General features: G+C 34.2%; 1 protein-coding gene across 1 annotated transcript in view; it reads right to left on the bottom strand.

Annotated features, from left to right (window-relative positions):
- The window catches only part of LOC140152510 (follicle-stimulating hormone receptor-like), a 459,585-nt gene that overhangs the window by 78,342 nt on the left and 358,773 nt on the right, over nt 1–22,470 (bottom strand). Inside the window, exons 3-4 of the mRNA XM_072174850.1 lie at nt 10,549–10,620; nt 5,888–5,962 (exon numbers count right to left, since the gene is read on the bottom strand). The gene's annotated coding sequence lies outside the window, so the exon portion shown is untranslated. The remainder of the gene's footprint in view (nt 1–5,887; nt 5,963–10,548; nt 10,621–22,470) is intronic.

The raw sequence follows: 22,470 nt of genomic DNA, 5'->3' as shown, positions 1-22,470 counted from the left end.
GACATTTGCTATATACAGAAGATGACAATGTGACATTTGCTATCTACAGAAGATAGCAATGTGAAATTTGCTATCTACAGAAGATAGCAATGTGACATTTGGTATCTATCAACAATAGCATAGCATCTACAGAAGATAGCAATGTGACATTTGCTATATACAGAAGATAACAATGTGACATTTGCTATCTACAGAAGATAGCAATGTGACATTTGCTATCTATAGAAGATAGCAATATGACATTTGCTATCTATCAACGATCGCAATGTGACATTTGCTATCTATCGACAATAGCATAGCAATGTGACATTTGCTATCTATCAAAGATAGCAATGTGACATTCGTTATCTACAGAAGATAGCAATGTGGCATTTCCTGTCTACAGAACATAGCAATGTGGCATATTTTGCTATCTACAGAAGATAGAAATGTGGCATTTGCTGTCTACAGAACATAGCAATGTGGCATTTGCTATCAAAGATAGAAATGCGGCATTTGCTATCTACAAAAGATAGCAATGTGACATTTGCTATCTACAGAAGATAGCAATGTGGCATTTGCTATCTACAGAAGATATGAGCAATGTGACAGTTCAGATGGACTATAGTTTGTATTTTAGCTTGGTCATTAATCTATAAGAAACTGTATCAAGATATCCTAAATGTATTTACTTAATTGCTTTATTTGCGTCATTTCACTGTGAGGTTTTTATTAAGACAGTCTGCAGAGTGTTTGAAATCTAGCTGCTTCAATAATTTGTCTTTAACAGAAGTTTCATCTACTTAACACACCCACTGTTTTTGCTTTCTGTATTACATACATACATACATATTGAGCATTTATAAAGCGCTGCTACATAAAGAGCGTAGCGCTACAAACAATATTGAAGGTGGCAAAAGGCCAAAATATATACACAAGCAAAATATATACAGAGCAAAATTATAATTAATTATACAAATGTGTCTTAAGAGACTTCTTAAAAACAGAAAGTGATGCAGATTCACGGATATTAACAGGTAAAACAATTGAAGAAATGAATAAAGTGGCATACACAAAACGGGGGGACAGGGGACAATAGCAACGCATCCAGTCAAAATTATGGGGTTACCAATTAAGGTGAGCAAAGTGAGCCAAAGTTTTTGAGCAGTAGGGGGAATTAAGATTTGAGGCCCCCACTTTTGAAAACCTACAGATGCCAATAACCAAAATACAATACTTTTCTTACGTCTGCCTTTCTATGAGCTATTTACAGGACTGAATAATTCATGGGAGGCGAGTCAAGTCAGGGTAAGCTTATACCATCATGAAAATGGTGTTCAAATTATTCAAGATAACATTGATTAGGAGTAACATAAGATGAGTGTAATTATAGTATGTATTGGTAGTGTGAACCAAGTATCAAGTCACCGCTTGATTTCCAGTGAAGACATCTCCTAAACCTGGCACACATAGGGTCTGCATTAATATTGGATTTTACCATTTAAAGTTCTAGAATTCAAAGGCTATTGCTTTGTTCCAATTTATTTATTCGTTATTTATTCAGGAAATTCCATCAATACAAATGTACTGGTCTCCCTGGAAGACCTGATTATAATTATATATACATGAACATGATAATAACAAGATAGAAATATATATTATACAGAATGAAAGAACCAAACATGATACAAAACAAAATGCAGCATTGTTGAGCTCAAATTATTATACAATTTAACTTACAGACCAATTGCATTTTTGAATTCACCCAAACTCATTGAATTAAAATTGATACGAAGATTAGGAGGAAGCTTGTTCCAAGCAACTGAAGATCTGTAAAGGAAAGTTTTCTTTCCAGAAGAAGTTTTCCATATTGGAACAACCAAGCTGTTTTGAGATTGACCACTTGTACATTTAGAATGTGTAGAATGAGTGAAGGTAAAATTAGAAGTAAGATACTCAGGAGCAATTTGTGTGAGACATTTAAAAGTTAAAATAAGTAATTGATGCTCCCATCTACAGCTAAGTTTAACCCAGTCCAGGTCCCTCATCATATTGTCTACTGAAGTTCTGATGTCTGCGGAAAGCAAAACACGGGCTAGCCTATTATGCAAAATTTGGAGCTCTTTTTTGTGACAGGCACTGAAATTGGACCAAACAGAACTGCAGTAGTCAAAATGAGGAAAGACAAGGGCTTATGAAAGCATTTTGACAGTTTTCAAAGGAAGGTATTGCTTTACTCTACTGAATAACTCCTATACGCTTAGATATGTTAGAAGATAAATAATTTACATGTTCATTCCATGATAGATGTGAATCAAAGGTAACTCCTAAATATTTAAACTTTTCCACTCTTTCAATTTGTTCATTTCCATAGACAAGAGAAACATTGTTAAACTTGTGAAGAGCTTGTCTTGTTCCAAATAACATCAGTTTAGTTTTCTTTATGTACAAGAACAACTAGGTGAATTTTAATATGGAATGTTTGTCCTTATCAGTATAGGTTGATGATTTCAGACAATGTCAAGTTAAAATTGGAACAACTTTAGAAATTATATGAAAACAATTTTTGTTGCTGTTACGTGCATCTGATTTAAGCACAGAAAGTGTTACTTAAGTGGTAATTGTGATTTTCAAGGTGGGTCCAATTACACAGATCCAAACTTAAGTGGCAATTGTCACTAACTTTGATGTAGGTGCAGCTACAACAAGTTTGATTTGTATTCATCTGATTTACTTACTTTAATATTATTTTTTGCTGTTACGTGCATCTGATTTAAGCACAGAAAGTGTTACTTAAGTGGCAATTGTGATTTTCAAGGTGGGTCCAATTACACAGATCCAAACTTAAGTGGCAATTGTCACTAACTTTGATGTAGGTGCAGCTACAACAAGTTTGATTTGTATTCATCTGATTTACTTACTTTAATATTATATTTTAAAAAGTCTGCTTCAATTTGAAATGCCAGTTTTGGCTCATATTCTACTGCCTCTATTGCCTAATTCACACCTGTGCCTTGTATTAAGAATGGCCTATTCCACTTGAAATCCACATACCTCCAGCAAACACAAATGTTGGACAGAAAATGTTTTGTCTGATTACATAAAGGTTAAAAATGTTAACATTATGTTCTAAAAACATGTAACTTGATGTTATTTAAAAGTTGCAAAATGGTTTGCCAAAAAATATTTTACAATAACATTTTGACAACATTTTGAAAATGGTGTTGTATTTTGATTTTCATATAAAACGGTTTAAAAAACATTTTCAATACCTTTATCAGACTCAGCATTTAAATATTATTAAAATGTTTTAAATAAAACTAAAACATCAATCAATTCAAATCGCTGAGACAAAAACAATGTCGCTTTTACAAGTTGAAGAAATCTCAACCACAGAGCAACGTAGCTTGTCACATGAATGCATCAACAAATTATTTCCCACCAACTGGATCTATTATTTTGCCAGTTAATTTACCTTTCCCGATCATTAACTTTTGGTGGTGAATTAATTCAAAGCAATAATTATTGACAGCAATAGATGTTTTAAAAATGCATTTTGTGGCCTTAATTGTCGTCTGCAATTGCGATTGCAGTGATTGGGATAAATGCAAAAGTGATAAGCGACGCATCGCAAAATTCAGGGATTGTCCATCTTTTTCCCAAAAGTGGTGCATCATAATCACTCAGCTTAAGCCTCTGTGCATGCATGGCCTTAAGATGAGGGCTTAAAAACAGGTTTCAATCATTCATTAATGTTAGTGTTACATTATATTGTGATATGGTATTATTACATGAAGTGAATCAAAATAACCACTTTGTACTATGTCTTTGTCATTAATGTTTAATGTGTTAGAGACTAATAGCACTTAAAATCTATGCTTGAACAGTCATGCATTGAATTCAGGGTAAAACATGATAAACATCTTTTGCAAGTGAGACATACATGGAATTGGCATATGTGATATTTTTGTATCCATGTGTTAAGAATCTCAGCTTATGCCAAGCAAGAGGTGAATCACCTTGACTGAACTATTTGGAAATGGCAAGAAATTGGCAAATATTTCATTGCAATTATCATTTCTAGGCTTCTATCAATAAAGATATGCAATATTTAAATCAGTATATTGAGTTTAAACATCTTGGGTAGGATTAAATTTCAACACTGGTGAATTGGAAAGCTCCAATTGTTCAATAAAAAGGTGAATTGCAACTCTTTGTAGCTTACAAATTGGGAAGGGTTCAAAAGCATGCTGCCATGCTTATATGTTTTCACTGATGATATGTAGTCATGTGAAATGAAAGGCTTGGGAGTTGGTTTTGTTGCATTTGTTGGTGGATTTAATTATTGAGTATTTCTGCTTCATTGCCAGGATATCAACATGCTGCAGTGGTCAGAGCAGCAACAAGCTGATATGTGCTCAATTAAAGCTCTGACATTCATGGACAACAACATGGAAAATGGTAACCTGTCATGTCTTCCATAGTGGGTGTATGGATTTCAACTGGAAAAGAACAATTTTGAGCACAATATCTCTGTAATGGAATAGAGTAGTCCATGCATTTTAGCATTAGACAACAATATCTCAATAACTAACCTTACATGTGTTTGAAAGCAAGAAACCCTGGGCAAGAAACATCACATTAACTAAAATCATGTTTGTAACACATAAAACCTATAAATTTGTGCAGACTTAAATTTTTTTGATGATTAAAATAAAACTGTTTCATAAAATGATACCTAGTCTACTTTAAGGGCTGCAACAGCTGTTTTAGTGGATGTAGAATATTCGATGTAACATGTCTTTGTTATTTAATCTATACCATTCTATTTCCAGTAATGTTTAACTTCTAACAAATGCTTGATAATGTTATATATATTTCCACCGGACATACTACATGACAAATTTATGTCATCCTCAAGACAGTAAAGTTAAATCAAATTTGAAGATTTTCTCAACAACTGCTCATTTATGCAGGAATCTTGTTTTGCTAGCTGATTCCTTGCATCATTTCCTTTCTGAAAATGTATATTGTTATATACTCAACATCATTACATTTAGAGTAAAGTGCCATGTTTTCTGTGTCACGGATAAACTGACAAATCCACGGAATTTAAGAAAAAATGGAAAACGCATAAATTTGTGGAAAAAGTGTTTTTCCTTGAGAAAAATAGAAATGAAGAAAGTATAATGAAAATGTGAGGAAAAAATAATTAAAATGAAGTCCGTCTTCAAAGATATCAGGCTTAAAACAACTAAAAAGATAATGCAAGTAACTTTTTGATTTGTAAAATGTCATTTTTAATCACAGAATGTGAACACGGAATTGAAATTAGGCATACATCACAGAAAATCACGGAATTTAGTATTTAAAACCATGCATGGAAAATCACAGAATTCAGAGTTTTATATCACAGAAAACTTGCCACTCTAATTTAGAGATACAATAAAAACAATATCTAAATAAATGCCTCAAGGAAGGCATAGGTAGTATAGAAATTAAACATTACTGGAAATAGAATGGGAATAGATTAAATAATGAAGACAAGTTTCATCAAATATTCGGAGTCTGTATGGCCACTAAAACTCCAATTACTTAGTCACCATAGATGTAACAAATACTTAGAACAAACATGTATATTACTGTTTTTTTGTTCACACCTATGTAGGTATGTTTAAAAGAAATACTGTAAAAGTGGACATTTCGCACAACATTAATTTTGGATGATTTTCACATTCATCACAATTACACACAAAAAAAAATGCCAATATTTTCATTTATGTATTGGTGTATGTAATAATTATAAGATAATTCAAAATTGTGAATTTTAAAAACACTGAGCGAAGTAGTTGAAATTGACAAAGAGCCAAAAATTCCACACATGAAAATTGTTTGCAGTAATACTTACATCTGATTAAGGTTATCCAACCCATCAAAGGTGCCAGATTCAATGTGCTGTAAATGTCTGGAGTGATCAATCAGGCTGCAACAAAAACAATACATGCATTATTGAAATTTCATTTGAAGCAGCGCGGCATGGATGGATGTGATCAATTTTACATAAATAATCCGCGTTTGATATTTGAGCCATATATGATTGCAAAACAAAAAAAAACATTGATGTATGTTTTCAATTTTACAAATATAATCTTATTTTGATGTTGTTGAATCATATATTATGGATATGGTTCAACATATTGTTGTATGTTTTCTTTTGTAACCCAAGAATCACAAATCTCGATTTTGCTCCAAAATCCCTGACACACATTTACATCATAAGATCTATATGATCATACGCAAAGTTGACATATTAGGATTTCCTGTTGATAAAGGATGAAACAGACTGCTTTCACTTTTTAATATCATTTAGATCTTGTTTGTAATGTTATCAATCTCATCACATCATGCGATATCTCGTCTGTATTTGCATTGATATCAAAAGTAACATGAAAAGAGTCTCTTACACACACACCCCATGTTTTTATGCGATATCTCTTCTGTTTGCACTGATATCAAAAGTAATATGAAAATAGTCTCTTACACACCCCATGTTTTTATGCGATATCTCTTCTGTTTGCACTGATATCAAAAGTAATATGAAAAGAGTCTCTTACACACCTAATGTTTTTATGTGATATTTCATCTGTATTTACATTTATATCAAAAGTAACATGAAAATAGTCTCTTACACATCCCATGTTTTATGCGATATCTCGTCTGTATTTACATTGATATCAAAAGTAACATGAAAATAGTCTCTTACACACCCCATGTTTTATGCGATATCTCATCTGTTTTTGCATTGATATCAAAAGTAACATCAAAAGAATCTCTTACACACGCCATGTTTTTATGTGATATATTGTCTGAAAAGAGTCTAATACTCAGCCCATATTTGTATGCATGTGTCTATTTAAGTATAAATTTGCTTTCTATCTATTTAAGAATGTTTGAAAAAACAACAATTTATTTTGGATCTGTTCTCAAAAAGGTTACAATAATAATATACAATCCAACTTGAGCAACAAAGTAAAAGGATTGAATACTGCCAGGATCTATGTGGAAATGATTCCACAATTCATTGGTATTGGTAATAACAGAGTACTGGTTTGTAACAGCAGTGTATCTGATTCAGGATAGGAAAGCCCATAGGAAAGTAACAGCTTCAACTAATGTAATGTTTTGACTTGTGTGGGTTTAAAGTTGTATATGTCATTCACGTTTCCCAGCCTACACTAATGCAACATAAGAGGTTCTGCCTACTATTTTTGGCAGCTTACACAGGTCTGCTACTAGCTGGATACTCTGCTCATGCAATGCATCTCAAAAATCGTTTTTAACTTTGTTTAAAAAGGTACATTGTTTAAAAGTCTTATGAAAGGTTAAATGTAATGAAATGCTGAAAACATTATGAAAAGTACTTGAGTATCAAACTTGACATGGCTCTAGTTTAACATCCATTGTAATCATTCACATAAATGCCAAACCATACATCAGATGCTTTGCAGGACACCACATCTTCATGGTTGAACAAATTCATCAGGATCGGTAGAGTAAACTCATTAACCAAAGTTCTTGATATCTGATCCAGAAATTGCACTTACTTTGTGTACGTTTCAGCAACACTGTTGCCTTTGTCAACACTTGATGATGAGTGATTCCTACTGGCAACCGACGCTAGATGTATCTCCAGCGTAGGTCTTGGTGTTGCCAGTTGATTTTCCATCTGGGGATTTTCTTGAACCCAGTTCTAGAAACTCATCAAAAATGTGTGAGAGTTGATACTGCCCCTCGTCTCTATTCATGGTGGTGCCCCTCCTCTTTCTAATTTCTATAGCCTCCTTTATCCAGCGTGTAAATCGTTCTTGTTCCGTGCCAATGATCTCAGCGCCCCCATCCAATAACATGATTTTTGTCCACTACGTGATCTGTTATTGCCGACTTGTTAACTGTTGTAAGAGATTCTTTTCTACCTGCCCTGGTGACTACTGTGCTGTTGACCTTCTCCACTTCCTTTCTGTGTTCTTGAGCCGCGTTCCAAATTTTCTCCCAGTCTCCCTATGTACGACAGATCACAGTTCAAACAGGGGATCTTGTAAACAGCCTGGGTCAAGTTGTTGGGATCACGCTTGTCTTTTGGGTGAACCAGTTCTCTGCGGAGCGTGTTGTGTGGCTTCATTGCGGTTGAGACATTATATTTCTTCATCACTCTAGACACCCTTTCTGTTACACCTTTCACATACGGTAGCACAACCATACCTCGGCTTCTGGTACTGTCATCAGTCTTTTTAGCCGATTTCTTTGGCTTAACACTTTGCATCTGGTCTTTGACTTTTTCAAAAGACCACTTGGGGTACCCACATGTTTGGAGCGAAAGAGGAGGGGCACCACCATGAAAGAGGAAAGAGGAGGGGCACCACCATGAATAGAGACGAGGGGCAGTATCAACTCTCACACATTTTTGATGAGTTTCTAGAACTGGGTTCAAGAAAATCCCCAGATGGAAAATCAACTGGCAACACCAAGCCCCACGCTGGAGATACATCTAGCGTCGGTCGCCAGTAGGAATCACTCATCATCAAGTGTTGACAAAGGCAACAGTGTTGCTGAAACGTACACAAAGTAAGTGCAATTTCTGGATCAGATATCAAGAACTTTGGTTAATGAGACCACATCTTCATGTTTAAACTCCAAATACCTGAAGCCATTTCATAAATTCCATTCATGTGGCTTTTATAGTATCAAGTGAGTTACATTTGGAGAGTTCATGCCAACGGCTTAACCAGATCTGGCTAATGTCAACAAATTATGTTTTTGAGTTTGAAAAGTATAACTATTTCTGAAAAATTATAGTTTTTTTCACTTAGCAGCCATTAAGTAAATATTGTAAACTGTTGATCTTGTACAACAACATCCAGAATGTTGGTTCACAACATCCTTTTACAAGTGTAAACCAAATACAACTTGGGCAAAAAAAAGTATGTCTCAGAGACCTATGCACATAGGTATGTGAAATTGGATTGGCCTCATACTTCTACATCACCTGCAAAAATGCAATAAAACAATAATTCAAATCAAAAGTTGCCAAGCTCCTGTTTGAAAAGTTTATCGTGGTGTACATTGTAATTTTCAATCAATTTCATTATTATCACATTACGTTTTTGTTGTATTCCATTTTTTTAAATGTGTACATCTTGTACATCATAATTATGATGTTTGTATATAATGTACTTTGTATGAAGGCCTGCTTGGAAAGCAGTGCTTGTCACTGAAGCTGTTTTACCCTCAATAAAGAAAGATTTCTAGCTATCTATCTAATTCCGCATAGTGCATAGCTTTTCCCCCTAAATTAAAAAAACAGAGAAAACTGCATAACACGTATAGCTTTCTGAGCAAATGTTTGGAGACAAATAATTTTTGGCTTACCGCTAGCAATGCATGTGCTATTTAAGTGGTGAAGAAGTTTGTAATAATATATCCTATATCAACAGCACTTAAGCACAATTCCAAGAAAAATTTATTTTAAACATCAAAGAATACATCATTAACAAATGCATTAGAACAAACATGTTTTCAGAATGTGTTTAGATGTTTCAATTGTGGGAGGAGATCTTCTGGTTAAGTGGGGAGTCAGACATATTGGCCTATTCCAGTTGAAATTTGCAATTTAAACTCCCTGTGTGGAAGATAAGGACATGTTTTCCATAGGGGTGTGCGGATTTCAATTGGAATAGCTGAAAATACACCCACATATCATGATAAGATATGGAAATTTATGGGCAAAATTCACCATAACATCCTTGTTTATTACTCCTTAGATATTTAAAACTAGTCTTTAGGTGATACAAAATATTTATAAAAGATCCACCACATAAACAAGTGTTTCTTGTTTTTCGTTACCAGAAATAGGCTCATATGTGACGGTATAGTAATAGGTTACAGTGCATAGGATCCCACTTCAAATTAGTGGTATATGCAGGATTGCATTTGGTGGGAATTTGTAACTTGATTTTCACTACATATTTTTTAGTAACATGGACAAATATACACAAGTATGTATGTAAGGAATTCTAAGGCACAATCAAAATTTGGAAAAAAAATAACCCATTATTGAAAAAGGTCCAAAAATGTGCTCTAGAGTTAAAGTTCTAGTTACGTCTTTCTCAAATGTTTAAAAGTTTATTTATTTTACAAAACACGGCGCTTAAATATGTCCACATTTACACATTTTCCAACTTTTTGGGATAGTTTTGGCCATAAAATAAATTTGTGGACCTAATTTTTAAAAATGAAAGAAAAGTGATTAATAATACGTAATTTTTTTAGGTCGCCCGAAGGAAAGGACCTTATGGCATCACAAGTCATGTGCCCATTCGTGTGTGTTGTGTCTGTCAACAATTTGGTTTCATATGAACAGTTCCAATCCTATTTCAACCAAACTTCACTTCTCGTCTCTTCAGACGACCTGTCTGGGTCCGCCATCCTCATTTTTATTATTTGGAAATGTGAGCATTTATTTTTGTGCAGGTATTAATATCAATAATGAAAATCAAACTATGTGTTACTTACAATAATTCCAAATTCTTTAAGGACTTGAAGTCTTTGGCATAGAGATTGGTTATGCCAGTACCAATCAGGCGTCTGAAATGAGAAATAAACAAGACACATTAACATAAGAAAACTTGGTCATATAAAGATGTGGAATAAACAGCTGATTAAATGAGTGTAGAACAGAAGAGACCATATTTCAAAATGAGTGAGGTAGATGGGAAAGAGAGAGACAGAGAGAGGGAAAGAGAGAGAGAAGAGAAGGAAAGAGAGGGGGACATTTTCTTACATAATCAGTACATTTATCTATATTTTCTGTTTTGCTGTCATTATCAATATATTGATGTACTAAATTTGATTTGATGATCTAATATCAACATGATACACGATAACAAATGTGTTAGTTTACTGTAAAATCCATTTAAAATGCTATCTCCCAAAGATAGCACAAATCAGCTATCATAGCATGGACCAACTATTTAAAAAAAAAAGCAAAAATAAATTAGACATCTACTAAACAAGCTATCTGCTAAGAGTAGTATAAATAATCCATCTATTGAAGATAACATTAATAAGCTATCTACTGAAGATAGCAACAAGCTTTCAACTGAAGGCAGCATAAATATGATATCTACAGAAGATATGGCATAAGCTATATCTACTGAATAGAGTATGAATATGCTGTCTATTAACGATAGCATATAATAGGCTATGTACTGAAGATAGCATGAAGTTATCTTCTGATGAAAGCATTAATAAGCTATATATCTACAGAGGCATAAATAAGCCATCTACTTAGATAGTATAAATAAACTATCTGGGAAAATTCCTCTCTACAGATGTTTCCAGACATGCAGTCATTATTTTTGTGACCATTTAATGTGAAACTGTAAGCTGCGTATACATGATATCTGATGCAGTCAAGCAATCCACAAGATTGACAAATATACATGATCATGCAGTGAGAGGATTGTGATGCAGATCAAAGTGAATCAAATTAAATGAAACCACATATTTAACATATGTCTACATGAACATGAAATGAACTGATCTGAATCAGTGAGATTGTTGCGAGATGGTCATTGGTATCATACTCCTTTGAGCCATGTCTAACTCTTTGTGACCCTTTTAATGACACATCTTCACTTCTGCCCAACCCGGGCTGCTACTACATTAAGAGGAAGTTACTGTGTTTAAGTCCATGAACCCATCAAAGATTTTATCTGTACCATATACTCTATGTCCTTAACAATTATCTCTTATTTTGATCATCTATATTAGCACATGGTTAAATACTACTAATTAGAGCAGGGCAGTGCTTGAAAAAAAGGGGACTGAAAACCATGCATGTGTAAATTTCAGAGTAATATGCATAAATGACATGTTTTCTATCATTATTTTACACTTTTGATGAAAACTAACCCAACATTCATCCGTTGGACATCAATTTTCACATCCTACTGATATTCCCTAAAAAGGAGGGTGCAGTATAAATTTGTGGTCTTTACACTTCAGTGGTTTAAAACAGGAAAAGTCTCAGGTCATCCTATGTTAAAATTTTGGTCATTTTGCAGATTCAACTTTCTACTTTTAATTCTCTGTGAAAGTTCCATGTATGAGAAAATTGTACTTGAAATGACCTATTTTTCCAATGAAAATGGTGTAATAGAGAATTGGTGGCTAAACATACGGTGTACAGTGGAAAAGCAGTCTGTATGTGATTGATTGTCTTTTGGTATAAAATCTTAAATACACTTCTTTTCCAGATATAGCCTCATAAATTCATACATTGGTCATCATATTTTGATTACTTAGCTTTAAACAAAGTAAACTTGAAGAGCTCAGAATACTTCCAGCCAAGTCAATCAACACTGCACATCTAAAGTGTAAATTGTTCCCACACTACCAGGAACATGGTTCGAAATAAAATGAGTTTTTGATGCTGTTATTATTAGAAAGAACAGACTAGCAGCTTTAATTTGAGACAAATATTTGCTCCATATATGAAAAACTGAACAATGATCATTTTGCATGATACAGAAGGGATGGAAAGGGAGATTCAAACTTTAAAGTTGAAGGTCGTTTCCCTCCTCTGAATGAGGACCAACTCTGGGACTTATATTAGTTTTAGCAACATCAATTGAAAGGAGGCAAAACATAAAACAAGTCCTGTGACTAGGTGTAAGAGACTCTAAGCTTCAGGAAACACTGAGTCACTAAAGGGGAGTGTTAGGTGAAAATTGTGTGGAAAGTGATATTCTGACATTTTGCGGTGATGGCATGGACCAATTTCTTAATTGAGCTGAACATCACTAGGGCAAATGCTTTTTTGTCTGGAAAAACTGATCTTTTTGAAGATAAAAAAGAAACCCATCCCTATGTAAACATTGTAGAGAAGAGACATGATTTTACATTCAAATTGTGATTTTGAACCCCTTCAGAACCTTTCAGTTTGAGGTTAACCAACATGTTCTCAGTGTGGTTGAAATGGGTTGCATGAGAACTATTTTCACTCTGTTCTTGGATGTGGAATAAGATGATACATGTGGTTAGCACCTTGATGTCACAAGTATCACCTATTGTAACCCATGCCTGAATATCACCCTATATCATCCACATATTGCCCTACATTACAAAGGTTAATTCCCAATGCTCATAAGTTATGTTGTAAGCAAATATAAGAAACCTATGACAGTTAAGCAATATTTTGTAAAACACTTCGAATTTTGTGGCAACTTGTGGATTTGAGAAACCCCAACTATAATTGAGTTTCACATAACTTCCCCAAATTTCAGCCTTTCCATTACAAAATCCAATTATTTCAAATCAGCCTGTTGCAATATTTGACAGTAATATACACCCATAATTCTGTAGCTTTAATGTGTTTGTATTGTACAGGGAATTACCTAAGTGAAACAAATACCTCATATCACTATAGGCTATTTACAGATACTACATGTCAAGTGATGTTTTAATCCATACACATCATATGTGTCATTATCTATGCACTGAAGAGACCTAAGTACGGGCAAATGAAATGTCTCTCAAAAACACAGTGGATAAAATGAATGAGAGTGACTTTGTGACAAGGACACAACATATCCTGATAGTAAACTCAGTAAACTCAATTTGAAAAAGTAATGTAATCCTATGCTTCTGCTGGTATTTTACTCCTCTGCCTGTATCTCTGTTTTTGTTTTGTTTTTAAGTAAATTGTTGAGTGTATATATAATGTATATTTTTGATGTGTAAATTGTATTTTGTAAAGCCGGCGCTATTCAGCCTATGCTGCCTGCCGGCTATTTGTATACCGTGAATAAATAAATAAATAAATAAAAATAGTTCTAAATTGGAGTGGCTAGATTGAACAAACCCTTCCTGTTTTATATATGAGAGAACCCATGACACTGTGTATCAATGATTTTCCTTTAGGACTAGAATACACCTAATTCCCCACATTTTCTCCCTGGACCAATGTGCAACTCTGGCACATATTTGTACAAATTTTATTGGTCAAACTTATTTGAAAATTTTGTCATTGTTTATGCTAAAAAGCAACTCAACAGCAACAGCAACAAAACAGATGGGTTATTGAGTGAGATAAGGTTACAGCAAATTGCTGCAAATCCACTTGGCACATGTTAATGTTGACCATCCTATTACAGCAAGGATTGAGGGAAATTTTACCACATCAATTCTCAAACTTCCAGGGTAAAAATAGAAAAAGAGAACCAGCTTATTAATATTATTTGGACAGGCAGTCTGTTCTTGGGACAGGCAAAATGAATCTCATGGAACCTTATATGATGATAAGACAGCTATATGTCAGAAAGAAGTTCAAACATGGGAAGCGTAGTATCTTCTCCATGTTCTAACATTAATGTAATGAAAACATCCGCTGAAGATGGGAACATGATAGCAAAAAGGTTTGCACATGACTTGACAGAGACAGAATTATTATCATAGTAAACTGTCTTTGTGAATGTGCAAATACATATAAATAACATTTACTACTGTTCACGGTCACTTAGATATACGTAACATTGACAACTGTCTGTGCTTAAGGATAGTTTTGATATGGATAGAATGCCCGGATAGAATGTCATGTTTGGTTCTTTTGAGAAGGATGAAATCCAATACATTCTGATGGTCAAAGTCAAGCGTGTATAAAAATAGTTCTCAACAATTTAAGTTCATTGCATTCACAGATGTTGCATGTGAAAGTGTTTAGAATTGAGCCATAGCTATCAGAGCACACAAGCCCATTGAAACAAGTTATAAAGTGGTGTGGCTGAAATGGGGGTCACCTAGGGTTCAATAGGGTAGAGTCCCTCCTGTGGGTTAAAGGGAGTGAATCTCCCTCAAAGCCTGCGCATTAAAAAAATTAACTGCAAGTAAATAGCACTAAAATGCAAAACTGAACCTCAAATTAACCATAAAATTGTTCATAAAACATGTGTTTTCCATCAACTTCAAATTTTTTTAAAAAGTTAAAATTTTGTTTAGGCTGAAAAGTGGTGCAGCATTGCTGAACCTGCTGTAGCAGTTCCGATGGGCTTGAGAGCACATCTTTATGTCAGCCAAATCAAGATAAACATCAGAGTCATGATGAAATATTGTGCTCCCTGCATTTATGCAATGATATCACAATTGCACTTTGAAAATATGTGGAAGACACAGAGTGAGCCTAACAATCTTGTCTCATGCAAGATTGGCCTTCATAACAAAATACACAGTTTACAGAATTAACAAATTCATCTGTTGGGTGAATTCAACTGTTACAAGATATCATATTTCTTATATAATATATATTAGCAAAAAACATCAAAGAAAAAGATGTCTCTATGCATAGGCTCAACAAGTCAATAACAGTCAATTTGCGTATATTTATAGCAAATTTATTCAAGAAATAATGGAAACTTAGAATAGCAGCACCATCAAGATTATGTAGACAGCATTATTACACAAGTCATGAACTGCAATTAACGTGTGCAGACAAATTAATCAAACATTAATAACAATCAGACAAAAACAATTTTTCAGAATCAAAGAAACTTAATCAAATTTATTTCCCATGTGAGATGAAACAACATACTCTCTTTCTCATATATTGAGTTTGAATTAATACAACAGACAACTTGCAGACAAGAATGGTAAATCTAATTCTATTCAAAGGACATACAATATTCAGAGGAATATAATAATGCGATGTGTTATAATGAAAGGTTCTTTTATGGTAATTTTTTTAAGTGAAAATTGAAGTTGTATCTGAAAGAGAATATAAGACCTGCTCTCACAAAATCCAGATAATGTCAGGAAATTATGATTGGGAGATATATCCAAATTGACAAATGCTCAGATTGTCAGCTTGAAAATGATATATCACATTATCATGATTATTCTATCTTTTGTTCTTCAAAAATACATCTTTAGCTTCAAAATTTTCTTTGTTTTCTATTGATTTTTGGCACATTTATCGAACTGTATCTCAAATAAAGCCTTGGCGACTTTGTCCGGGTTTCTTTGGAGGGTCATTCATGTCATTCACATAATGAAGTTACTAAACTTTCAAATGTAAGATCAAGTTACTTGTAGCATCCATAAATACTTGACTAACCACCGCACAACATCACAGGAATATCTTGCATGCTAATGACAAATATTCACTTTGGTTCCTATGGAATTCAGGCAAACGATTGATGATCCAATACTGTTGTTGTCACTTTGAAATACTTTCACCAAAGTTCTAATAATTTTCATTTGTGACATTTCAATTACATACAATTTTTCTACATCCATATTTTTCTTTTATGATTTTTTAAAAACTCTGTGCACCTTATTAGTCATCTGCAGAAGACAGTGCCTCTGTGCAATGGAATATTCCATTTGAAATTCATACTCCCTTTGTAAATGATTTAGCTACATGTAAAGTCTTCCACAGGGTATGGGTTTCAAATAGAATAGACAATTGGGTAACTTCCATTTGACACAGTGAATATGGGTTTCAAAATACCCTAGCCAATTCCAATTACTCAGTGGAAGATGTGTCTTAAATCTTCCAGGGATATGATAAATTTCATATGGAATAGCCCAATTTAGAATAAAGTAGGTAGCATGATATGATTTACATGACATGAATAAATAACAGTGGGGCACGGAAACAGAAATGTGGAGTGATGTTAATAAAAAGTAATATACTTGTATGACAAGCTGCATGGTGAGAGAAACCCCAACTATTGAGTTTCACAAAACTTTCCATAATTTCAGCCTTTCCATTACAAAATCCAATTATTCAAAATCAGCCTGTTGCAATATTTGACAGTAATATGCGCCCATAATTCTGTAGCTTTAATGTATTTGTATTGTACAGGGAATTACCTAAGTGAAACAAATACCTCATATCACTATAGGCTATTTACAGATACTACATGTCAAGTGATGTTTTAATCCATACACGTCATACATGTCATTATCTATGCATTGAAGAGACCTAAGCATGGGCATAACGTAACTCAAAAACTCAGTGGATAAAATGAATGAGAGTGACTTTGTGACAAGGACACAACATATCCTGATAGTTTTAAATTGTAGTGGCTAGATTGAACAAATTAAAAACCCTTCCTGTTTTATTTATGAGAGAACCCATGACACTGTGTATCAATGATTTCCCTTTAGGACTAGAATGCACCTTATTTCCCACATTTTCTCCCTGGACCAATGTGCAACTCAGACACATATTTGTACAAATTTTATTGGTCAAACTTATTTTAAAATGTTCTCATTATTTATGCTAAAAAGGCAACGCAACAGCAACAGCAACAAAACAGATGTGTTATTGAGTGAGATAAGGTTACAGCAAATTGCTGCAAATCCTTTTGACATAATTATGTTGACCGTCCTATTACAACAAGGGTTGAAGGAAAATTTACCATATCAATTCTCAAACTCCTGGGGTAAAAATAGAGAAAGAGAACCAGCTTATTAATACAATTTGGACAGGCAATCTGTTCTTCGGACAGGCAAAATGAATGCCTTAATGAAGGTAATATTTCAACTCATGGAATCTTATATGATGATAAGACAGCTAGATGTCAGAAAGAAGTTCAAACATGGGAAGCATAGTATCTTCTCCATGTTCTAACATTAATGTAATGAAAACATCCGCTGAAGATGGGAACATGATATGTTGTGACAGCAAAGAGGTTTGCACATGACTGACAGAGACAGAATTATTATCATAGTAAACTGTCTTTGTGAATGTGCAAATACATATAAATACCATCTACTACTGTTCGCGGTCACTTAGATATCATTGACAACTGTCTGTGCTTAAGGATAGTTTTGATATGGATAGAATGTCATGTTTGGTTCTTTTGAGAAGGATGAAATCCAATACATTCTGATGGTCAAAGTCAAGCGTGTATAAAAATAGTTCTCAACAATTTAAGTTCATTGCATTCACAGACGTTGCATGTGAAAGTGTTTAGAATTGAGCCATAGCTATCAGAGCACACAAGCCCATTGAAACAAGTTAAAAAGTGGTGTGGCCAAAATAGGGGCCACCAGGGTTTGAAGGGGTAGAGCCCCTCCTGTGGGTTAAAAGGAGTGAATCTCCCTCAAAGCCTGGGCATTAAAAAAATTAACTGCAAGTAAATAGCACTAAAATGCAAAACTGAACCTCAAATTAACCATAAAATTGTTCATAAAAAATGTGTTTTCCAGTTCTTCAACTTTAAATTTTGTTTAGGCTGAAAAGTGGTGCAGCATTGCTGGACCTGCTGTAGCAGTTCCGATGGGCTTGAGAGCACATCTTTATGTCAGCCAAATCAAGATAAACATCAGAGTCATGATGAAATATTGTGCTCCCTGCATTTATGCAATGATATCACAATTGCACTTTGAAAATATGTGGAAGACACAGAGTGAGCCTAACAATCTTGTCTCATGCAAGATTGGCCTTCATAACAAAATACACAGTTTACAGAATTAACAAATTCATCTGTTGGGTGAATTCAACTGTTACAAGATATCATATTTCTTATATAATATATATTAGCAAAAAACATCAAAGAAAAAGATGCCTCTATGCGTAGGGCTCAACAAGTCAATAGCAGTCAATTTGGCGATATTTATAGCAAATTTATTCAAGTAATAATGGAAACTTAGAATAGTAGCACCATCAAGATTATGTAGACAGCATTATTACATAAGTCATGAACTGCAATTAACGTGTGCAGACAAATTAGTCAAACATTAATAACAATCAGACAAAAACAATTTTTCAGAATCAAAGAAACTTAATCAAATTGATTTCCCATGTGAGATGAAACAACATACTCTCATTCTCATATATTGAGTTTGAATTAATACAACAGACAAGTTGCAGACAAGAATGGTAAATCTAATTCTATTCAAAGGACATACAATATTCAGAGGAATATAATAATGTGATGTGTAATAATGAAAGGTTCTTTTATGATAATTTTTTTAAAGTGAAAATTGACAATTGAAAATTGTATCTGAAAGTGAATATGAGACCTGCTCTCTCACAAAATCCGGATAATGTAGGGAAATTATGATTGGGAGATACATGTATGTCTAAATTGCAAAATGTCCGATTGTCAACTTGAAAATGATATATCACATTATCATGATTATTCTATCTTTTGTTCTTCAAAAATACATCTTTAGCTTCAAAATTTAAATATATTATTACTGATTCCCACAATGCAGAGAATTCTTCTTCCAATCAGCATGCATTACCCTGTTCTGCTGGCCAGACCAATGCAGATCTTTTTTACATTTGCTGTATGCATATAAAATCAGTTGTTTTTTGGCCAAAAGTGGACTGATTTTGATGGAATTGTTGTATGCATGTAAAATCAACTGTTTTCGACAAAAAGTAGATTTTTGACAAAAACACATGCAAAATGAGGGAAAAATTTTGTCTACCTGTAGAACATAATTGTTTTTCATCACTTTTTTTTGTTGCCTTATCTTTAAGTTTGTCAAATTAAGATAATTACTTTGACTGAGGCTTGAGATATGTTTCAAGATGTACAACTAACCCTGGCGTGGTGTTCTGATGAGCTAACAACAACCTTATAAAGCAATTGCTATATAGTTGCATGTGTGATTCATGCATGCAGTGTGTGAAGGTTTGATTTGCTGCTTCCTCCATAGATTGGTAGAGGTGCCAGTAATGATGTCTCCTTACCCACAGAGTATACAGAGCAAGTTAATTACAGCATTACAAGACTATGAGCTCACATGTTGACATATTTGATCCAATTTATGGTAAATTTCATCTCTTTGTAGCAATTTTTTCTGAAATAGTAGTTTCTTGAATAAGATAATAGAACTTATTCCATCAACCATGTGGGAAGTCTTTATACGATTTCTAAATGTGTTAAGTTTATCTTCATAATTTGATGAGTCTTGTGCAGGATGTTGACGCCAATCTTGACGAAGTTGTATAAATCATGTATATATGCCATATCAAAAAACACCCTAGGCATGATTTAAATTACTTCAGAAAATTATGTTTTCAACTATGATTTTGTATCCTTCACTAGGGATTTTCTTGGAAACATCATACAACAAAGTATACTTTACACAAATTATTGATTGATTCACCCTCTTCAAGTATCACTTGACAATTACCAAAAGCGACCTTTAATCCCAGGGTATATCTTCATTTACCCAATTCTGTAAAATGGACAAGTAGTGAAATTTAATGTACAGATGTTGCAAACTAAATTCATACCCTCTCTACCAAGCCAATACCCCAGCAAGACAGGGATTGAACCTGGGACCTCACACACCAAAGGCAAGCACCACACTATCTCTCGAATGATTATAACTTGACTTGTGATGAAGTACCCTGCCTTAAAACACCAATCTACTTCTACAAACAGTGCAATCTGATCACAAGGAGGCATCTAAGGGCATCCAACTGTCATGCAGCATGTCAGTGTTTGTCATTGGGGACAACTTGTAACTACTTTAATCAAACCAGTCTGACTGTTTGACAGAGGTTTAGCTATCTGAAGGAGAACGTTGACTACTTGACAGAGGTTTAGCTACCTGAAGGAGAACGTTGACTACTTGACAGAGGTTTAGCTATCTGAAGGAGAACGTTGACTACTTGACAGAGGTTTAGCTATCTGAAGGAGAACGTTGACTACTTGACAGAGGTTTAGCTATCTGAAGGAGAACGTTGACTACTTGACAGAGGTTTAGCTATCTGAAGGAGAACGTTGATTACTTGACAGAGGTTTAGCTATCTGAAGGAGAACGTTGACTACTTGACAGAGGTTTAGCTATCTGAAGGAGAACGTTGACTACTTGACAGAGGTTTAGCTATCTGAAGGAGAAGCGTTGACTACTTGACAGAGGTTTAGCTATCTGAAGGAGAACGTTGACTACTTGACAGAGGTTTAGCTATCTGAAGGAGAACGTTGACTACTTGACAGAGGTTTAGCTATCTGAAGGAGAACGTTGACTACTTGACAGAGGTTTAGCTATCTGAAGGAGAACGTTGACTACTTGACAGAGGTTTAGCTATCTGAAGGAGAACGTTGACTACTTGACAGAGGTTTAGCTATCTGAAGGAGATCCTGAGTAGTTACAACAACATGGGTTATATAAGGATACTATTTATACATATAACTTGTTGACTTCAAAAGGTTCATTCATGTCATTCATATAATGAAATTACTAAACTTTCAAATGTAAGATCAAGTTACTTGTAGCATCCATAAATACTTGACTAACCACCGCACAACATCACAGGAATATCTTGCATGCTAATGACAAATATTCACTTTGGTTCCTATGGAATTCAGGCAACCGATTGATGATCCAATACTGTTGTTGTCACTTTGAAATACTTTCACCAAAGCGCTAATAATTTTCATTTGTGACATTTCAATTACATACAATTTTTCTACATCAATATTCTTCTTTTATGATTTAAAAAAAACTCTGTGCACCTTATTAGTCATCTACAGTGCCTAAACGCTCTGTGCAATGGAATAATATTCCATTTGAAATTCATACTCCCTTGTAAATGATTTAGCTAAATCTTCCACAGGGTATGAGTTTCAAATAGAATAGACAATTGGGTAACTTCTATTTGGCACAGTGAATATGGGTTTCAAAATACCCTAGCCAATTCCAATTTAAAAAACTTACTCTCTCTGTGGAAGATGTGTCTTAAATCTTCCAGGGATATGATAAAATTCAAATCGAATAGCCCAATTTAGAATAAAGTAATTAGCATGATATAACTTACATGACATGAATAAATAACAGTGGGGCAAGGAAAAATACAAACCTACAGAAACTATAATGAGTTTAATTTCCATTACAAAATCCAATTATTTAAAATCAGCCTGTTGCAATATTTGACAGTAATATACATCCATAATTATGTAGCTTTACTGTATTTGTATTGAACAGGGAATTACCTAAGTGAAATAAATACCTCATATCACTATAGGCTATTTACAGATACTACATGCATGCGCGTATTTTGCGGGGGGCTTTGGGGGCGCCAGCCCCCCGGGGTAAAAAGTAGGGGGCGGCAAAAACGAAGGGGCGGCGGAATAAGAAGGGGCGGCAAAAACAGGGGCAGCAAAAACGAAGGGGGTGGCAAAACGAATTAGCAAATAAAAAAGGGCGCAAAAAATTGAAAAAGCATAAAAAATTTTGAAAAAAGGTTGCTTTTAGGCGCTAGCGCCTAAAACCGTTTTTTTTTTTTTTTTTTTTTTTTTTTTTTTTTTTGCTCTTTTTTCAAAAAAAAAAAAAAAATTGGGTCAACCTTTTCGGGCTGTTAAGGAAGGAAGTGCAAAATTGTTTCTTCTTCAGCCCCGGGTTAGGCGGCCACGGCACGCCACTGACATGTCAAGTGAGGTTTTAATCCATACACATCATGCATGT

Source organism: Amphiura filiformis, chromosome 5 (genome assembly GCF_039555335.1).
Source record: "Amphiura filiformis chromosome 5, Afil_fr2py, whole genome shotgun sequence".
Classification (NCBI taxonomy): Eukaryota; Metazoa; Echinodermata; class Ophiuroidea; order Amphilepidida; family Amphiuridae; genus Amphiura; species Amphiura filiformis.
Note: the sequence above shows the minus strand (reverse complement) of the source record. Positions and strands in the feature narration are given on the sequence as shown.